Genomic DNA, 13,550 nt, shown 5'->3' on the forward strand with positions numbered 1-13,550 from the left:
AACGATGCCCATGTACCATTAAAGAGAGTTTAATATACATTAATACAAATATAGAATGTGTTTAAAATTTTTAAAACTACACTAAAAATCATAGGCTTCAGTATATCGAGCATTTACCGAAAAAATCAATAGTTTCGTAGAGGTTAACCCATATATTTTGAGAAAGATTCAAAACAATGAAAATTCTATTTTAATGCATAGTTGCATCCTTCACTAACATATGATGAAGGTCACAGAGGTTTGGAACCTTTGTGATCTCCGTTTTTCTTGAGAATAGCGTTTTTATAATGGTTAGTCAACCAATATATGGAGTATTATGAAGATTTACTAAATTAACTGACCATAAATTTAAACGATCCCCATGTACCAAGAAAGAAAGTTTAATATACATTAATACAAATGTAGAATGTGTTTAGAAATTATAAAACAACTCCAAAGATCATAGGCTTTTAGTATATAGAGCATTTACCGAAAATATAAATATTTTCGTAGGGGGTTAACCCATAGATTTTGAGTTTTGAGAGAAATTCAAAAAAATGAAAATTATTTTTCAATGCATAGTTGCATCCTTCACTAACATATGATGAAGGTCAAAGATGTTTTGAACCTTTGTAGTATTCGTTTTTCTAGAGAATAGTGATTTATAGTGGTTAGTCAACCAATTTAGAGAGTACTATAAAGTTTTTATAAATTAATTGACAAAAAATTTAAACGATGCCCATGTACCATTAAAGAGAGTTTAATATATATTATTACAAATATAGAATGTGTTTAAAATTTTTAAAACTACACTAAAAATCATAGGCTTCAGTATATAGAGCATTTACCGAAAAAAATCAATAGTTTCGTAGGGGTTAATCCATAGATTTTGAGAAAGATTCAAAACAATGAAAATTCTATTTTAATGTATAGTTGCATCCTTCACTAACATATTATGAAGGTCACAGAGGTTTGGAACCTTTGTGATCTCCGTTTTTCTTGAGAATAACGTTTTTATAATGGTTAGTCAACCAATATAGAGAGTATTATGAAGTTTTACTAAATTAACTGACCATAAATTTAAACTATCCCCATGTACCAAGAAAAGAGTTTAATATAAATTAATACAAATGTAGAATGTGTTTAGAAATTATAAAACAACACCAAAGATCATAGGCTTTAGAACCAAAGATCATAGGCTTTAGAACCCATAGATTTTGAGAAAAATTCAAAAAAATGAAAATTCTATTTTAATGCATAGTTGCATCCTTCACTAACATATGATGAAGGTCAAAGAGGTTTAGAACCTTTGATGTCTCCGTTTTTCTAGAGAATAACGTTTTTATAGTGGTTAAGTCAACCAATTTAGGGAGTATTATGATATTTTACTAAATTAATTGACAAATATTTAAACGATGCTCATGTACCATTAAAGAGAGTATAATATACATTAATACAAATATGTAATATGTTTAAAAATTTTAAAACTACACTAAAAATCATAGGCTTTGGTATATAGAGCTTTCACCGAAAAATTAAATATTTTCGTAGGGGGTAACCCATAGATATTGAGAGAAAAATTTTAAAATGAAAATTCTATTTTAATGCATAGTTACATACTTCACTAACATATTATGAAGGCCAAAGAGGTTTAGAACCTTTGTGGTCTCCGTTTTTTTAGCGAATAGCGATTTATAGTGGTTAGTCAACCAATTTAGGGAGTATTATAAAGTTTTACTAAATTAATTGACAAAAAAAATTAAACGATGCCCATGTACCATTAAAGAGAGTTTAATATACATTAATACAAGTGTAGAATGTGTTTAAATATTTTAAAACTACACTAAAAATCATAGGCTTCAATATATAGATGGAGTATTGTGAAGTTTTACTAAATTAAACGATACCCATGTACCATTAAAGAGAGTTTAATATATATTAATACAAATATAGAATGTGTTTAAAATTTTTAAAACTACACTAAAAATTATAGGCTTCAGTATATAGAGAATTTACCGAAAAAATCAATATTTTTTAGGGGGGTTAACATATAGATGTTGAGAAAAATTCAAAAAAAATCTAAATTATATTTTAATGCATTGTTGCACCATTCACTAACATATGATGAAGGTCAAAGAGGTTTGAAAACTTTGTGGTCTTCCTTTTTTTAGAGAATAACGATTTATAGTGGTTTGTCAACAATTTAGAGAGTATTATAATGTTTTAATAAATTAATTGACCAACAATTTAAACGATGTCCATGTACCATTAAAGAGAGTTTAATATACATTAATATAAATATAGAAAGTGTTTAAAATTTTTAAAACTACACTAAAAATCATAGGCTTCAGTATATAGATCATTTACCGAAAAATCAATATTTTCGTAGGGGTTAACCCATAGATTTTGAGAAAGATTCAAAACAATAAAAATTCTAATTTAATGCATAGTTGCATCCTTCACTAACATATGATGAAGGTCAAAGAGGTTTGGAACCTTTGTGATCTTTGTTTTTCTAGAGAATATCGTTTTTATACTGGTTAGTCAACCAATATAGGGAGTATTATGATGTTTTACTAAATTAACTGACCAAAAATTTAAACTATTCCCATGTACCAAGAAAGAGAGTTTAATATAAATTAATACAAATGTAAAATATGTTTAGAAATTATAAAACAACACCAAAGATCATAGGCTTTAGTATATAGAGCATTTACGGAAAAAATAAATATTTTCGTACGGGTTAACACATAGATTTTGACAAAATTTTTAAAAAATGAAAATTCTATTTTAATACATAGTTGCATCCTTCACTAACATATGATGAATGCCAAAGAGGTTTGGATCCTTTGTGGTCTCCGTTTTTTTAGAGAATAACGATTTTATAGTGGTTAGTCAACCAATTTAGGGAGTATTATGAAGTTTTACTAAATTAATTGACAAAATATTTAAACTATTCCCATGTAACATGAAAGAGAGTTTAATATACATTAGTACAAATGTAGAATGTGTTTAGAAATTTTAAACAACACTAAAGATCATAGGCTTCACTATATAGAGCATTTACTGAAATATTAAATATTTTCGTAAGGGTTATACACATAGATTTTGAGGAAAATTAAAAAAAATATAAATTATATTTTAATGCATAGTTGCATTCTTCACTAACATATGATGAATGTCAAATAGGTTTGGAACCTTTCTGGTCTTCATTTTTCTAGAGAATAGCGATTTTATATTGGTTATTCAACCAATTTAGAGAGTATTACGAAGTCTTACTAAATTAATTGACAAAAATATAAACGATCCCCATGTACTATTAAGGAGAGTTTAATATACATTAATACAGTTATAGAATGTGTATAAAATTTTAAAACTACACTAAAAATCATAGGCTTCAATATATAGAGTAGTTACCGAAAAAATCAATATTTTCGTAGGGGTTAACCCATAGATTTTAAGAAAAAATCAAAAAAAAAGAAAATTTTGTTGTAATGCTTAGTAGCATCCGTCACTAACATATGATGAAGATCAAAGAGGTTTGGAACCTTTTTTGTCTCCGTTTTTCTAGAGAATAGCGATTTTATAGTGGTTAGTCAACCAATTTAGGGAGTATTATGAAGTTTTACTAAAATAATTGACAAAAAAATTAAACTATGCATATGTACCAAGAAAGATAGTTTAATATAAATTAATACAAATGTAGAATGTGTTTAAAAATTTTAAAACAACACCAAAGATCATAGGCTTCAGTATATAAAGCATTTACCAAAAAATTCAATATTTCGTAAGGGTTAACCCATAGATTTTAAGAAAAATTCAAAAGAATGTAAATTCTATTTTAATGCAGAGTTGCATCCTTCACTAACATATGATGAAGGTCAAAGAGGTTTTGAACCTTTGATGTCTCCGTTTTTCTAGAGAAAAGCGTTTTTATAGTGGTTAAGTCAACCAATTTAGAGAGTATTATGAAGTTTTACTAAATTAATTGACAAAAAAATTAAACGATGCCCATGTACCATTAAAGAGAGTTATAATATACATTAATACAAATATGGAATATGTTTAAAAATTTTAAAACTACACTAAAAATCATAGGCTTTGGTATATAGAGCTTTCACCGAAATATTAAATATTTTCGTAGGGGTAACCCATAAATTTTGAACTTTTTTTTAAAAAAATGAAAATTCTATTTTAATGCATAGTTGCATCCTTAACTAACATATGATGAAGACCAAAGAGGTTAAGAACCTTTGTGCTCTTCGTTTTTCTAGAGAATAGCGATTTTATAGTGGTTAGTCAACCAATTTAGAGAGTATTATGAAGTTTTACTAAATTAATTGACAAAAAAATTAAACGATGCCTATGTACCATTAAAGAGAGTTTAATATATATTAATACAAATGTAGAATATGTTTAAAAATTTTAAAACTATACTAAAATCATAGGCTTCAGTATATATATAGCATTTACCAAAAATTAAATATTTTCGTAGGGGGTTATTAACCCATAGATTTTGAGAAAAATTCAAAAAAATAAAAATTCTATTTTAATGCATAGTTGTCTCCGTTTTCCTCGAGCTTATTTATTTTTATAGCATTTACCGAAGAATTCAATATTTTCGTAGGGGGTTATTAACCCATAGATTTTGAGAGAAATTCAAAAAAAATAAAAAAATTCTATTTTTATGCATAGTTTCATCCTTCACTAACATATGATGAAGTTCAAAGAGGTTTGGAACCTTTGTGGTCTTCGTTTTTCTAGAGAATAGCGATTTTATAGTGGTTAGTCAACCAATTTAGGGAGTATTATGAAGTTTTACTAAATTAATTTACAAAAAAATTAAACGATGCCCATGTACCATTAAAGATAGATTAATATACATTAATAAAAATGTAGAATGTGTTTAAAATTTAAAAACAACACCAAAAATCATAGGCTTCAGTATATAGAGCATTTACCGAAAAATTCAATATTTCGTAAGGGTTAACCCATAGATTTTGAGAAAAATTCAAAAGAATGTAAATTCTATTTTAATGCAATGTTGCATCCTTCACTAACATATGATGAAGGTCAAAGAGGTTTGGAACCTTTGTTGTCTCCGTTTTTCTAGAGAATAGCGATTTTATAGTGGTTAGTCAACCAATTTAGGGAGTAATATGAAGTTTTACTAAATTAATTGACAAAATATTTAAACTATGCCCATGTACCATGAAATAGAGTTTAATATACATTAATACAAATGTAGAATGTGTTTAATTTTTTTAAAAAAAACACTAAAGGTCATAGGCTTTAGTATATAGAGCATTTACCGAAAAATTAAATATTTTCGTAGGTGTTAACCCATAGATTTTGAGAAAAAATTTAATAAAATGAAAATTATATTTTAATGCATAGTTGTATCCTTCATTAACATATGACGAAGGTCAAAGAGGTTTGGAACCTTTGTGGTCTCGGTTTTTCTAGAGAATAGCGATTTTATTGTGGTTAGTCAACCAATTTAAGGAGTATTATGAAGTTTTACTAAATTTTTTGACTAAAAATTTAAACGATGCCCATGTACCATTAAAGAGAGTTTAATATACATTAATACAAATGTAGAATATGTTTAAAAATTTTAAAACTACACTAAAAATCATAGGCTTCAGTATATAGAACATTTAACCCATAGATTTTGAGAAAAAAATAAAAAATAAAAATTCTATTTTAATGCATAATTGTCTCCGATTTCTCGAGCTTATTTATTTTTATTTTTTTTGTCATCAAAATACAGATTTATACTGATTTTGTAAACCAAACTGGATTATCTGCATCCATGTGAACGACAATAGGCCGTTGAGTGAGATTAGGACTATGATCGTGAGGAAGAAGTTTTCATGAATAGATTAAAATTAATAAGAGTTGGAAATGAGTTAAAAATGTCCACGAGCCACGACCACGAGAAATCAGTTAAAAATGCTCATTTAGAAAAGGTGTATCTGCTAGAAATTTTCTTATATCAATAGACTAATTTGTTCAGAGAACGATAAGATAACATAAGTGAGCATCATGACCATCATATTATCCCAAGCCAAAAAGAAGTCAGCAATATGGTTTTTTTACTAACAACATGATTTATTATACATTACATCGAATCCAAACGAGAAATCTTGATAACATTATATGTGTAGAGCCTCTAAAAGTCTACATAAAAATTTACCAAAAAGAAAAAAGTCTACCTAAGTTCTGAACTATTTCGACGAAAAAAAAAATCTCTATAATATTATTTGAGAAGTCAGTTTCCTATGTGTCGTTCTCACGTTAACTATCACGATGGTTGATTACACTGATACCTTTAAAGAATTAAAAGTATTACATTTAAAATACTATTATTATTATTTTTATTTAGTTTTCTTTTTAAAATTTTACAAAAACATATACTGTACATGTAATAAAAAAAGGAAATTTTTTATAAAGTTAAAAAAAATGAATTGAAAAACGAAAAAAATATGTATATATTATATGATTTCATAAAAAAAGGAAAGTTCACAAAATAGTAATATTAAAAAATATTTTTAAATAACATAAAATATACTTTTGAAGTAATAAAATATTTTATATATATCTATCTATTTTCTTAGATGATTACATAAAATAATTAAGCAACATAAACTTATATATGTTTAATTGACTAAAAACATTTATAATTAGTATTATTGAAATGTTTTATTTATTTTTCATATATTAGTTGACTATAATATCTTACAATTACAACAAAAAAAATATCGATAAATTATATTTTACTTATATAATATTATTTTCAAATACAATCACAATTTTGTTTACTACTTATATTTAAAAGATATTAAAAACACTAAAAATAAACATCGTTTGATAAAATAGTTAAAAAATAGTTGAATGAGGTAGATATATTATATTTTATTATTATTAAAGTTAGTTGTTCTCCTAATATTAATTTTTCTTTTGAATTTTATGTTTTTACGTTTGTGGAACTTAATAGAACCATAATCAAAATACCAAACCAAATCCGAATTCTCATTTTTAAAATTCTTTAAAATAAACTTCAGTTTCCATTCAATAAATCAAAGGCATAAATTTATTTAGAATATAAAAAATATTTTAGTTATTGTAAATTTTGATATGTTCATGAGCTTCCAAAAATGTATCAGCTACTTATGCATGTAACTTCCTACGTATCGCTTTATTTTGTAATGTTTATTTAAAAACATCAACATATAATTTGATAATTATCATGAAAATACATACACATTTAAATGATAAATAAAATTGATTTTATTTGACTTGAATTAATCATAATAAAAAATAGTTATACTTCATTTATATGTAACTCAATATACTCACAACATGAGTAACTCGACTAATCCAACTTATATCTAAAATTATAGATTTATCTACTATAAGAATATATAATTTTATAAAAATAGTAATTTATTTTATAAATTTAAATCATAGGAAAACTCAAAACATATTAAAATAAAAATAAAATATTAACCAATTTTTACAATTTAGTTCTTTTGTCAAATTTATATATGTGCATAGACTTTAGAATATTATCGTTATATTAATTTATGTAATTTAGAATCATACACTTTATTAGTTTATTTTTTTTTCATTCTAAGCACAATATATTTTAAGTTATACATAATTTTCATAAAATATATTTATATATCTAAGAAAACAACCACATAAATGAAAATAATAAATTAATCAAAATTTTAATATATAGAATAAAAAACATTACAGTTGAATTCAGTGATGGAATCCAATTTTATAATAATAACAAAATGATAACTAAATCTACTGTAATATAACTTATATAAAATCATATGTATAAATAAATTAATATAATATTATTAATATTATTGATGCATACAAAGTATAAATTAATTTAAAATTAAAAGTAAATAGCAATCAAGTATTATAGTATATTTACTTTAGAAATATATAAACTGTGCATGCACGGAAAAATCACCTAGTAACTAGTAAAATAATGTCAAAAAATAAATTTTCAATTATAAAAATTGATGGACTGTAAAAGAATTGACTTATGAATATTATTTCTACATATGGTGATGATAATATCTGAAATTGTGATAATTTTTAACTAAGAATATTTGAAAATTACTAAGCTTAATTAAATACTCTTTTTTATAAGAATATTTTAAATTTTGAAAACCTTAAACCATTAGCAAATGTGGATTGTCAAGACTGGCTCTTTGGTTAGTCGATGGCTGAATTCAGTGTACCCAAACCCGCGTATGAAAGCATACACAAATCCAAGCATAGCTTAGCCTTAAAGAACTAGACTTTGGAGGTAATAACAAAATTGAGTAAAGAGAAATATTTGCACTTCTATAGTTAATATATAAGTAAAAACAAAATTATGTAAAAAATGTTGTGGACCCTATTGAACTTGTAATTTTTCTAACGTTTCAATGGGCAAGAATCTTATCGTTAAAATATGGTGTTGTTCGGTTGACAAAGAATATGATAAACTATATACTTAAGGTATTAGCAAATTCGTATCAAGAAAGTTAACCAAATATACCAGAGTTACAGAGTAACTGTAAATTTGAAGTGTATACAATTATGTTAAAAAATAACATGTTTAATTTGTAATGTTTAGGATTTTCCGAAATAACTCACGACGTTCTACAACACACAACTCACAAGGCAATGCTTCTAGACCAAAATCCTCAAAAGTCCACATGAAATTTACAACCATTCTAGCTTGCTGAAAAAAATTGGGCCACATCATTTGATTAGTCATATTACTTTGAAAATTAGAAAGCATATAATTATAAGAGCATCTTATATATTAAAAGAGAAGTCACAACTTTGACTCATGTGTGATTTTTTAAAAAATGGACTTAATAAACCTATTACTAGAAAATCATGTTACATTCAATTTCTAATATTATCATTATTATAGATCTAAATAACTTACTTTCTAGATTATAGGAACTAAATAATATGTCTACTACATTATAGGAATTAAATAATTATCAATTTTTTTCTAGCAAAAAAAACGTGATCTAGAAACAACCAATTCAATAAAAAAATATACTATAAAATTATTATATTTTAAAAATATACGATAAAATTATATTAATATATACCAATGTAGAATTAAAAACAAAATGTTTATATAAAAATAAAAACCCGCGCAACCAACTAGTATAATATTAAGCAAGATATTCAACTGGAAAATTATATATTACATATGCGAATGGACTACTTACAATATTCATTGTCCAACAAGTATTTTTCTGTTGTCCATCTGACCAAAAGAGGAAATTGCGTGTCTTTAACATATTCCATATGCTTTAGGCTTAGTAAATCTAGGTTTAGCTTTATTTAAATCTACACATGTGACAAAATATAGACAAGCAGAGTAATAGTTATGCTGTAAAAACTATATATTTTATTTAATATTAATTGATTGGCAGTACTTTAAATAATTTATAACATATACAAATATGGCAATAGTTGATTTCTTATTAAAAAAATTATAAAAATATAGACAGTGAGTATTTGATTAATATTTACATTTTGGAATACTTTCTTAAATATTCTTTTTGGTAAAAACTTTCTTAATATTTTTTTTTGGTAACAAACTTTCTTAATATCTATCCTATACTAAAAGGGAGATATGCTCAATAGAGAAGGTATCCACGTCAGCCAATTAAATCAACCAATAAAAAAAGAGTAAACTACCACGTCACACACCTTGGTCGACTGCAGAGGTTATTGCGCATTCCGTTTGGGCTGTAACTACAAAAACTGAAATTCAATATATTTTTTCAACGGCCCAATATCAAGCCCGTTTTTGCCTAACCCTAATCTCCACTCGAGAGTTGGGACTCCACGACTTTTCCACTTCGTCTTCACCGGTTCTTATGTAACTCCGTTACACCGTTACCGCCAGCTCCTCTTCATCAATCAATGATGTCTTTAACCTCTTCATTATTGTTTCATTCTATCTCCTTCTCTATCTCCTCATATATAAATTGGTGCCAAATCTTCATCGATACTTTTTTTTTTGACAAAACTTCATCGATACATACTTCAATGTAAATAGTTCAATGCATAAAATCTCAAATGAAAACAACCTGGCAAACAATTTCTTTCTCTTTTAGAGTTTTGGTTTCTCTTTATATTATTTTTAATCATTCTTTTAAAGTAACTCTACAAAGAGCGACCTGTCCATGAATGAATATTTTATGCTTTTGTTGATCATCAAAGTGTAGCATAGTCGCGATGGGTTTTGTTGTCTACATTGTGAATAAATGTTTTTATTTCAAGTGGTGATTAAATATTACTGTTTTTTTCTGCCATATTTAACTTATATTCTTTTTGAACAACGGTGTAGATGTTACACGAAGCTGGTCAGTGGACAGTCTCTAATTGACCACCCCATCCTCGACGAAGTGAAGATAGCAAGAACCCGGCATGTTATGGGTCATCTGCAATCACAAGATTATGTGTTTCCTGTTATTAAAATCACGCCCTCTCCGTACTGCGCTTAACCCGTTATTAATAAACTTTTGCCTTTTGCAGGGGGCTGTTATGAAGCTGTACTTTTGGGACCAGTCTGCAACAGACTTCTGCAAGAAATTTACAGCATATGTAAATTAGTCACTACAGCGAACACAAAATGTCTTGGAGGTAATCGTTTATCCCTTTAGCATAATAACCTCACTGAGAATCATAACATTTAATGTTTTCCAAATTGTTTGTACTCGGTTGCTAATGTGATACTTATTTGATCATCATTGCGGGCGTGATGAACTCTTTCTATAAATCATGTGATACTTATTTGTACTTCTGTTTATAACGTTAGCTTGGAGAATATTTGTTCACTATCTATTTTAAATTTATAGAGCTCCAACTGGGATATTTAAGTTGGCTTTTTGAACTCTTTCTATAAATCATCTAGCTTATGCAAAACTGTGTTTTCTTCAATCAATAAGTTGATCATTGCTTCATCGGTTGTGTTTGATCACTCATCTCCACTTTGTGTTATATTGCACACAATATTCTATCTTGCCAAAGTGAAACCGTTTTTGAATTTGCTATAGATTTTTCTTGACACGGGGGGCTTGATCTTCTGCAATACTTATTAATTAATTCACACTCTCATAATGTTTTATGCGTTGAGAGAATGAATTATGTATATGAGAGTGAATTTGTATATGTACCCTCATCTTAGACAGGTACATCTTATACACACATTCATTTTCAAGTTGATCATATATACTATGTTGCCTCATAACTACATGCTGCATTATTAGACTCCGAAAGTTGAGAATATCGCAAGTAAGTAAAAATAAAAATGGTTGTATTGCTCATTTTGCTAAAATAATAATTTACAAAAAAAAAATCTCACTTGCTGGATCATTGTGTTTGTGTATGAACTTAATATTGATCGTAGAGACTTGGGTTGAGAGTTGGCCTTGCTGTAATAGTTTTTTTTTCCTTTTATTGTGTGCCATAATGTCTAAATTAACAAGAGTTTGATATATGCATTATTAGCACATAAATGCATGAAGCTAAATATAAAAGAAGTTTACTGATCTTCACTTCCAGAACATACTTGAGTTGTCGTTTCTCTCATTTACAGGGATCAATTCCTTATGTCATGTTTTTGAACATTAATGTGAACGTTTGGGGTATAGTGCTGAGCAGTTATGATCATTTATAAAGTTTCTAATGGGGTCCATTGACTGATTTATAACAGAGTTTATCCCCAAGTGTTACTTCAGATATCCCCTGAATTTGGAATACCAGGGGGATTTGGTGTTGCAGTTGGATTTTCCCGCTTCCGTTCTTTGAGTTACAAATACTTGAAGTTGAGAAGCGGCATGAGCTAGAGCAGAGTGATATGTGACCACAGAAATTTTCTTATACATCTGGAAAACTAACATGGTGGACCCGAGGAAGAAGTGAGCCCAGAAGAGAAAATTAAAGATATGCGATATAAACCTGAAGTTTTGGTTGTGGCCATCGTTCAACCCATGGTATTGTCTTATCTCATCATATACAAATTCTGCAAATTAGTCTCATGTCTCCAAAATTGCTTACTTTCTGACTTCTGACAATAATATGATAGTATTATTAACTCTGCAAAATTTACTAGGTTCGTTGACATTTAGGACTGAGCAAAGTTTTAGTGTTGTCTTTTACTTCTGCTTTGGATTGAATGCTTAGAAGCTGCCTAAGTTTCGGGAATCTTTAATGTGTTATTCTCTGAAGTAGAAATTGAGTGAAAATTTACTTGACAAAAGGCAGGGTTAGTGCTATACAGTATACCTTAGAATAAATCCGTATGAACTTTCAGATTCTGCATTCGTGTTAATCTTACTACTGCTCTTCTGCTCAGTTTGGGAATTGGCTTTTGTCGTGTAATATGTATAGATCACGCTCGAAAGAGATACTGGTCGTTCACGTGGATTCTGGTTTATCACCTTCGCAGATTGCCAGGGCCATCCACGAGTCCATCAGAGAGATGCATGGTAGGGACTTTGGTGATCGGGTCATTTCAGTTAGGAGCTGAAATGTGAAAGTGTTGCAAACACCTAAATGTTGAGGATTCGTGATAGTGTTGTCCACATGTTCTGTGTTTGAAAATTGAAGATGGAAGAACCCATTGGGTTGCTGTTGATTTGTTGCCACTTTTTGATATTTATTTTTTTCTTTTCTGATTTGAATTTAAAAAGAGATAAAACTTCTCTAAGATATGTAAACTGGGAAAAAACCTTTAGAAAGCATTTACATAATTCAGACTTATAATATATACATATAAAACCTGTGTAAAATGTGCCTGAATATCTTTTTTTAATGCGTTAAGAGATCATACTATATATATAACATTATTTTAAAATTTCAAAAAGTTTGTAGCACATGCACAAAACCACCAATAAAAATATAAATCTCAATCTACAACAAGAAAAATGAAAAATTATATACATAATATTAATATAAATTAAGTAAAACTAACATTGGAAAACAAGAAGTTAATGTAAAAACCCGATAAATAATATTATAAATAAAATAAATTTAAAAGACATAATCCGCGCGAAGCGCGGAAAAAAATCTCTAGTTTTATTAATAGTAGTTGATTAGTTGATAAAAACTTGTTCAGACGTAAAGCTGTATATGAAAAACATAGAAAATGGATTATTTGAATAATATTTACTGTTTTAAATGATTTCTTAAAAATTTATTAATAGTAGTTGATTAATGATTAGTTGATAAAAACTTGCTCAATCCACACGTAAAGCTTTCAAATTTCAAATTTTGTGGACTAATATGTACAGAGAGACTTGCTAAGTAACGACGCGCCCACGACAACGAGAAGAGAAAGTGGAAGACTGGCTTTTCAGTGTACTGTATGTAGTGCTCGATCAGTTTTTGTTTTCAAATGAAATGAATTTAAAAACTAGACCAATATATTATTACCGAGTTACCGACTCACATGCATGGTTCCTACTTCCTACTGCCACGTTGCTTGTACGTAAGCTACGACAAATTCAATAACTTTCCTTAGC

At 27.6% G+C, this 13,550-nt stretch overlaps 1 long non-coding RNA gene across 2 annotated transcripts; it reads left to right on the forward strand.

The window, feature by feature from the left end:
• Nucleotides 1–9,950: 9,950 nt before the first annotated feature.
• On the forward strand, nt 9,951–12,779 carry LOC106375410. 2 transcript variants are annotated; one of them, XR_001275261.3, is made up of 3 exons: nt 9,951–10,668; nt 11,741–12,020; nt 12,418–12,779. It is a non-coding gene; the product is annotated as an uncharacterized LOC106375410 (long non-coding RNA). The 2 variants fall into 2 exon arrangements; XR_001275260.3 differs by having other exon boundaries at nt 9,989–10,668; nt 12,476–12,779.
• Nucleotides 12,780–13,550: the final 771 nt, after the last annotated feature.

This window comes from Brassica napus, chromosome A8, assembly GCF_020379485.1.
Source record: "Brassica napus cultivar Da-Ae chromosome A8, Da-Ae, whole genome shotgun sequence".
Taxonomy (NCBI): Eukaryota; Viridiplantae; Streptophyta; class Magnoliopsida; order Brassicales; family Brassicaceae; genus Brassica; species Brassica napus.